At 59.7% G+C, this 6,000-nt stretch overlaps 1 long non-coding RNA gene across 1 annotated transcript in view; it reads left to right on the top strand.

Annotated features, from left to right (window-relative positions):
- Positions 1-4,312: 4,312 nt before the first annotated feature.
- Positions 4,313-6,000, top strand: part of LOC109293842 — a 40,596-nt gene continuing 38,908 nt past the window's right edge. Inside the window, exon 1 of the long non-coding RNA XR_002096413.1 lies at positions 4,313-4,575. This is a non-coding gene — a long non-coding RNA (uncharacterized LOC109293842). The remainder of the gene's footprint in view (positions 4,576-6,000) is intronic.

Genomic DNA, 6,000 nt, shown 5'->3' on the forward strand with positions numbered 1-6,000 from the left:
CACGACAGGATGAAATGGAGACCTTCAAAAACCAAAAAGAGACCTCCCTGCCGGTCACGTCATTCAGAGACCCGAGCCTGAGACAGGCAGAGCAGGGATTTGAACACTGGTCTCTGATAGCTCAAGCCCACCGCTGCAGGAGTGGGGTGGTGTGTGCATATGGCTATGCCCCCTTTGGATCAGCAACTCCAGCCTCAAACAGAGGACCCTTTCTTGCCAAAACCCCCGAAGAAATATTTCCAGTCCAGCGAGACAACATTTTCCACTTACAGTTATCCACGATCCTTTCCAAGCAGAGCTCATCAGGCCTCCTGGCTCCCATCCCCAGCTCCGCCATGGGACCTGGGTTCAAAAATGGGCCTCATCATATTTTCCCATGACACCAAGTGCGAAGAGCCTCACCCAGTCACTTCCAAAATTGCTTTGTGCTTCTGGAGCAAAGTGGGTTGTGTAAGCCCCAATGATCCTTATTAAAGCTAATTATTTATTATGGTGATGTAATGGAGCACTGAGGCCAACGGAGGAGCCTCGTTAGAAAGGGAAGGGATGGTGTTGGCATACAAGCAACTCACACATCAGCTGGGCTGAAGAACCAGGTGCCCAATAAACCCGTGTCAGCGGCAGAGAGAGTGACGGAGCGCCCGCACGGATGTGTTTAACACAGTGCCTAGAGGCACGAAACAGAGGGAAGGTTTCCACGCAGGCACAGAGATCAAACCATGTCAGGAAGGAGAACTTCCCCCGCCAACCCAACCATCCCGTCCCATCCTGAACAGCGCATGGTAGGGATTAACCAAGCGGTTAAAATGCCCCAGGGAAGTGAGGTCAAGCGGAGCAGCGGCAGGACTGGCTGACAGAGGTGATGCAGCGATTGCCAATACGGTTTTTGTTCTTATTTTTCTAAGTCAACGTAAAGAGATCGCGGATGCTTTTGACTCTGAATAAGGGGTTGCTGGCTCAAAAAGGCGGAGAAACACTGGATAAGATCATTCATAATAAACAATTAGCATTAATAATAGGAATTTCATAGATGTTAGGGGCAGGTCATCGGGTCCAGGATGATCACGGGCATTTGGGCAGGAAAGACTGACCCCAGCAAGGTGGGTGTGGAGATGATTTTTGCAGCTCAGAGCCCCTGGTTGAGAATCAAACCTCTGTCTTAGGGAGCCCCTGGGGTGACGTGAGCGTGTCTGAGCTCAGCTCCATCCCCACTGGGCCAGGATCTCACTCGCGGAGGCTGGATTTGGGCCTCTCCACATCACCCCCGGCCCCTTTCCGAGATCAGAGCTCGCCCAAGCCCATCGGGCTGGCTCATCCGCGAATCCGGTGGGGACTGGAGCGTGAAGGGCAACTTCCTTTTCAAAGGAGTCCCTGCGGGGCCGGAGGTGAGGCAAGGGCTGCGCTGCCTCTGGAGGGGGATTGTTTGACTTGGGCCGCTGCCCAGGGTTAAATAAAAATCAAAGTCCAGTTCAGTCACGAGGGGAACCGGCTGCCCTGAGATGCCAGGAGTGAAGCGAGCTGAGGCCTGGCCTGGTGGGGGGCAGCGGAGCCGAGCTGCGCACCTGCGGCTCTGAGCCCTTCGCCATGGGGGTCAGGGTGGTGTTATCCTTCCCTCTGCCGGGCGCCAGCCCTCCTCTGCTCCCTCCTCTCCCCCGCCCACGCTTCCCTGTGGCCACTGAGTCATCCTCATGGATCGGATGGTGCCAGGATGGAGCAACTTGGAGGTTTTCTTGGTGCATTTTATGCTGGGGATGACCAGGCAGACCCACCCCCGTGCAGGAGGGCGTAGGGCCAGAGACCGCAACAGAAGGGGGCATTTCTGGAGAGCCTCGCCGTGTACAGGATCTCCAGGGCATTGCATACAGCATTGTGGATCAAATGCAGCTGCTTCTGGGGTGGAGTGTCATGCATGCAAAACGCCGTGCGTTACGTGGCCTTCCCATGCCACCCGGGTCCATGGCGATGCGATGCTCCTGCATACAAGAGAGACTGCCCCCTCCCAGGGGATGCCTGCACCCCCAAGCATGGAGCTGATCTGTTAGATGGAGCCTGGATGTCACGGCCTCACGTGCAGCCCGCGGTCACTGCCTGCCCTACGGACAGAGGACCCCAGGCTCCCCCTGCTCCTGCACAGCTGCTCCCCGCTGACCTCGGCCATTGCTCTCTAGAGGCAGTGGAGGAGGATTCGTATGTAGGGCCCTGTTCAGCTGTCACTTCCAGGGGTGAAAATCCCGACTCTTGTGGCGCTTGGAGCACTGATCCAGCCCGGCCATGCCCCGGGTATGAGAAGCTTTGTAGCAGGTCCAAACGAGCCCAGCTTCAAGCCTGCAAATGCTCCAGGGGGTAAACCTACCCCACACGACTCACCCTTAGCACCCCAAAGCAGTGCATTCTGGGCATTTCCGGAGGGGAGGGGGCAGCTGTGGCTGGGGTGGACAGCTGTGGTTCCCCTCGGGCCGGAGGGTACTTTGTACCTCCCAAGCCTCACCCTTGCAGTATTAATTACAGCCGCCCACTTCCTACCGTTAAACCAGGCACCTCAATAAGGAGGCAGGAGAAAGCCGGGCCCGTGGGATGTCCCGCTGTGAGTGGCCCGGGCCACGAGGCCCAGGGCACAGCCTCTCCCCAGCAGGGCGAAGCGACTCCACACCACCGATGACCCCTCATTTAGCTGGCCTGGATCACAGGGTGGGACACCCATGTCTGGCAAGCGGAGCTGGGCCCTGGCCCCCAACCACCTCCACCAGGCTGAGCCGCAGCTCGGGAGGGCTGCGTGCCTCCCCCAGACCCACCCGCATGCCAGCTCTCGAGCGCTTGCTCCCCATCCTCTGCAAGATCCGCCGCTGACACAGCGTAGATAACCCTGGGATGTAGCACAGGAAGGGTCCAGCTGGTACTCGAGCCCCCCAGTAAATCAAGCCTCGTTTGCACCGCGTCTCAGAAAAAGCCAGAACCCTCACGGGGTCTGAATGCATGTCCGGGTCCGGCTCCCAGCCCGAGGCCTGCCGGGACCGAATTAGCTCGTCCAGGCGCAGGCTTCCAGCTCCCTGCATTCCTCATGCACGCCAGGGCTTGTGGCTGGGCGGTGGCCAGACGCCTGCCTTGGCACAGGGCCGCGGGTGGGGGCGAAGGAGCGGGAATACCGCCCGACGCCAAAATCCCTGGATCCAGCCCATCTTTTGGGGCGGGTGGGAAATGCCCGGCAGGGTCCCTGGAGCTGCAGCCCTGAAGCAGGGGCTGCACGTGGGCTGGGCTGTTGCAGACAGAAATGCATGGAGCCGGGACCCCAGGAGCTGCCTGTCTGCCCTGGTGCACTGCAGAGTGCCCGGTCCTCTCTGCGCCCGGTGCCCATCCAGCCCTCTGCTCCCTGCAGCGTGTCTGAATGGTGATGGACAAAGGAAGTGCACCTGCCCCCCCAGTTCCTAACCAGCCGGTGCCTCCCAGCAAAACCCTGCTCCAAGGAGCAGCCCGCACCTTGGAAAAACCCCAGGCAGCCACTGATCTGACACAACAGGTATCATCATGGTAGGGGGGAGCATAAACCTCCCCCCCCCCCCCGGGGCATTGGGAAGAGGAACAGAAGCACCTAAAGGGCATTCCTGTGTCATCAAGTCCCAGCCGATCCCATCTGTCACAGGCTACTGCATTGCACAAGCCCTCCTACAGCCTGATCTCACTCTGCCAGGGCTGCAACCAGGACGTAGGCAGACGAGGCTTGGCCTAAAGGGTCACGACCCAAGGGATCAAGAAGAGAAAAGGCCACGAAACAAGGGAGTCAGGAGGCCGAGGTCGGTCTGCAAGGGACGAGGACATAGATCGGTGATTCTCAGCAGGGTCTTACAGCACCTTGGGGCACCCTGAGATCCTTTCAAGGGTGCCATGCAGTGTTAGCCCTATTAGGCGTGCAGATGCGATTCGAAGGATAAACCCAGCCGTGTCAAGCAAGCAGGAATGCAGAGCATCCAAAGCATGCTGACCTGTCTCCGGCTTCCTGAGCTCTCCGCACCAAAAGAATCACTTGAGGATTTTTCCGTAGGCGAAAAAGGAACGAAAGCCAAGTGCCGACAATTTCTGAGGGCCTCAAGTCTAACCAGGGTGAGAAGCACTGATGTATGCAGGCACCCTGGGTGGGATCGTGAGCCCGGAGGTGAGGAATGGGAGGCAGGGCATTGGGAGAGCTGCTTGTAAGCCAGCAGGCAATCCCCTGCAGAGAGCCAGGGCTAGCTGGCAGCGGTAAGGTGGTAGCAATCAGGCCCATTCAGGTAACCAGGGCCAGCTGAGGGCACTGGCTCCTACCAGGCTCCAGCCTAAGACCAGTTGGCAACTGGGAGGCTGCTCCATAAGCTTGCACTTGTCACTGCTAAACCCCCGTTGCTTTCAGTGCAGCCCTCGAGGTTGCCTGGAGCTCCTGCTCCCCTGGACTGCCAGCATCTCCCAGCTTCGTGCCACCCCCGCTGTCATCGGCGCCCTCTCCCTTTGTGTCCTGAGGCCACAAGATCAGTCCTGACACCAGGCCCCGCTGCGGGCCTGCTACCCGCGAGGTGGACCCCAGCGGTGTGGGGCCTCCCGGAGAAGGTAGGTAATGCAAATGCAGCTCCAGCTGCTACGATTCGACGTTGAAGCCCCAGGTCCAGCAACTTCAGAGCAAGCCAAGCTGAGTCGGACCCTTTTTGCCTTATCTCGGCGCTGTTTGCACACACTCGGCAGTGTGGATTTAGCGCCGCACTTCCCCAGGGGCATTCCTCGTGGGGCACAAAGTGCAGCGGGGGCAAGTGGCGGGCAGCCCGGCTCCTCAAACACTCACCTCTTCTGCAGGTGAGGCCAGCTCCCTGCAGGGCATTGCCTTCCGGCGGGCAGGGAGCGGCCCCGGGGCCGTGTTGTTCCAGCGCTGATAAGGGACATCGGAAGGAAACTCCCCAGAGATTAGTCGAGGGTGGGGGAGGCAGAGACCGGGGTGCCCATGGGAGAGATCAAAGGAGTGAACTTGAGTCACACACGCTGTTTGTCAGAGACTTCAATGCGTGCATTGCCGCGCTGGAGAAAGCAGCCAGGACCCCAAGCAGACCAGGCTCCGGATGACTTTGTTGGGTAGTTCATTGCTGATAAACCAGCCCAGCCCTGACAGCGTGCCTGGAGCCCGTGTTATCGGGGCAATGCCAAGAGATCTCGCCGGGCATTGGCCTGGGAGTGGGAGGTGGCAGCGAGCATTCGCCCACCACCCGAGGGTCTCCAAGGACCGCTCGTAGCCCCCCGAGGGGTCCATGTCGTGATCCCCACCACCCAGGGGGGAAGTGAGGCATGGAGAGGGGGCACGATGTGCCTGCTGGCTGGGGCACGTCTCCTGCTGCTGCCAGCACCCCAGATTTAGCCACCTGTCCTGGCAAAGCTGGGATATGACCTCCCATTGCCCACGTCCTCGACCGCCAGGCTCCCCTTCCTCACGGTGCTTGCGGCCTACATGCTTTGCTGCTTGTCGCTGAGCATGCGGGTGCCTGGAGGGGGGCAATGCAGGCGGCGGTAGGCGCTGCGCGTTGTCACCCGGAAGCTGGTGGCCGTGCGGTCTGGACAGCAGCAGGCCCAGGGAGGGAAGCGAGCCGGCAGGTCCCCTGTCTCCAGCTGGGAACCGGAGGAATCCATCCCTTGGCATGGCCGAGACGGCCGTGGAAAGCCACCAAGATGAAAAGGGATGAATCAGCACCGAGGACGTTAGCCTGTAATTGATATTTTGAGCCTTTAAATGCCTCCGGGCAGCAGGGGACTTGCCAGAACAAGCCAGGCCGTGCCCTCTCCCGCTCCTGCCTGCACGCGCGTGTGCATGGCACGGTCCGGCTTTGTGCACGTAATTAGGCTCCCTGGTACATCAGCACGTGTGTGCATGCTACAATGTACCCGGGCAGAGCTGCCTAGGCGTGCAGAAACATCGGGCTGTGTCGACGCAACGTAGTGGTTCTCTCGGAGAGAGAAACCTGAAGAGGGAAGGGCTCGCCGCGCACCACTGCT

Source organism: Gavialis gangeticus, unplaced genomic scaffold, assembly GCF_001723915.1.
Source record: "Gavialis gangeticus isolate Ggan-Ray unplaced genomic scaffold, GavGan_comp1, whole genome shotgun sequence".
In the NCBI taxonomy this organism is placed as follows: domain Eukaryota; kingdom Metazoa; phylum Chordata; order Crocodylia; family Gavialidae; genus Gavialis; species Gavialis gangeticus.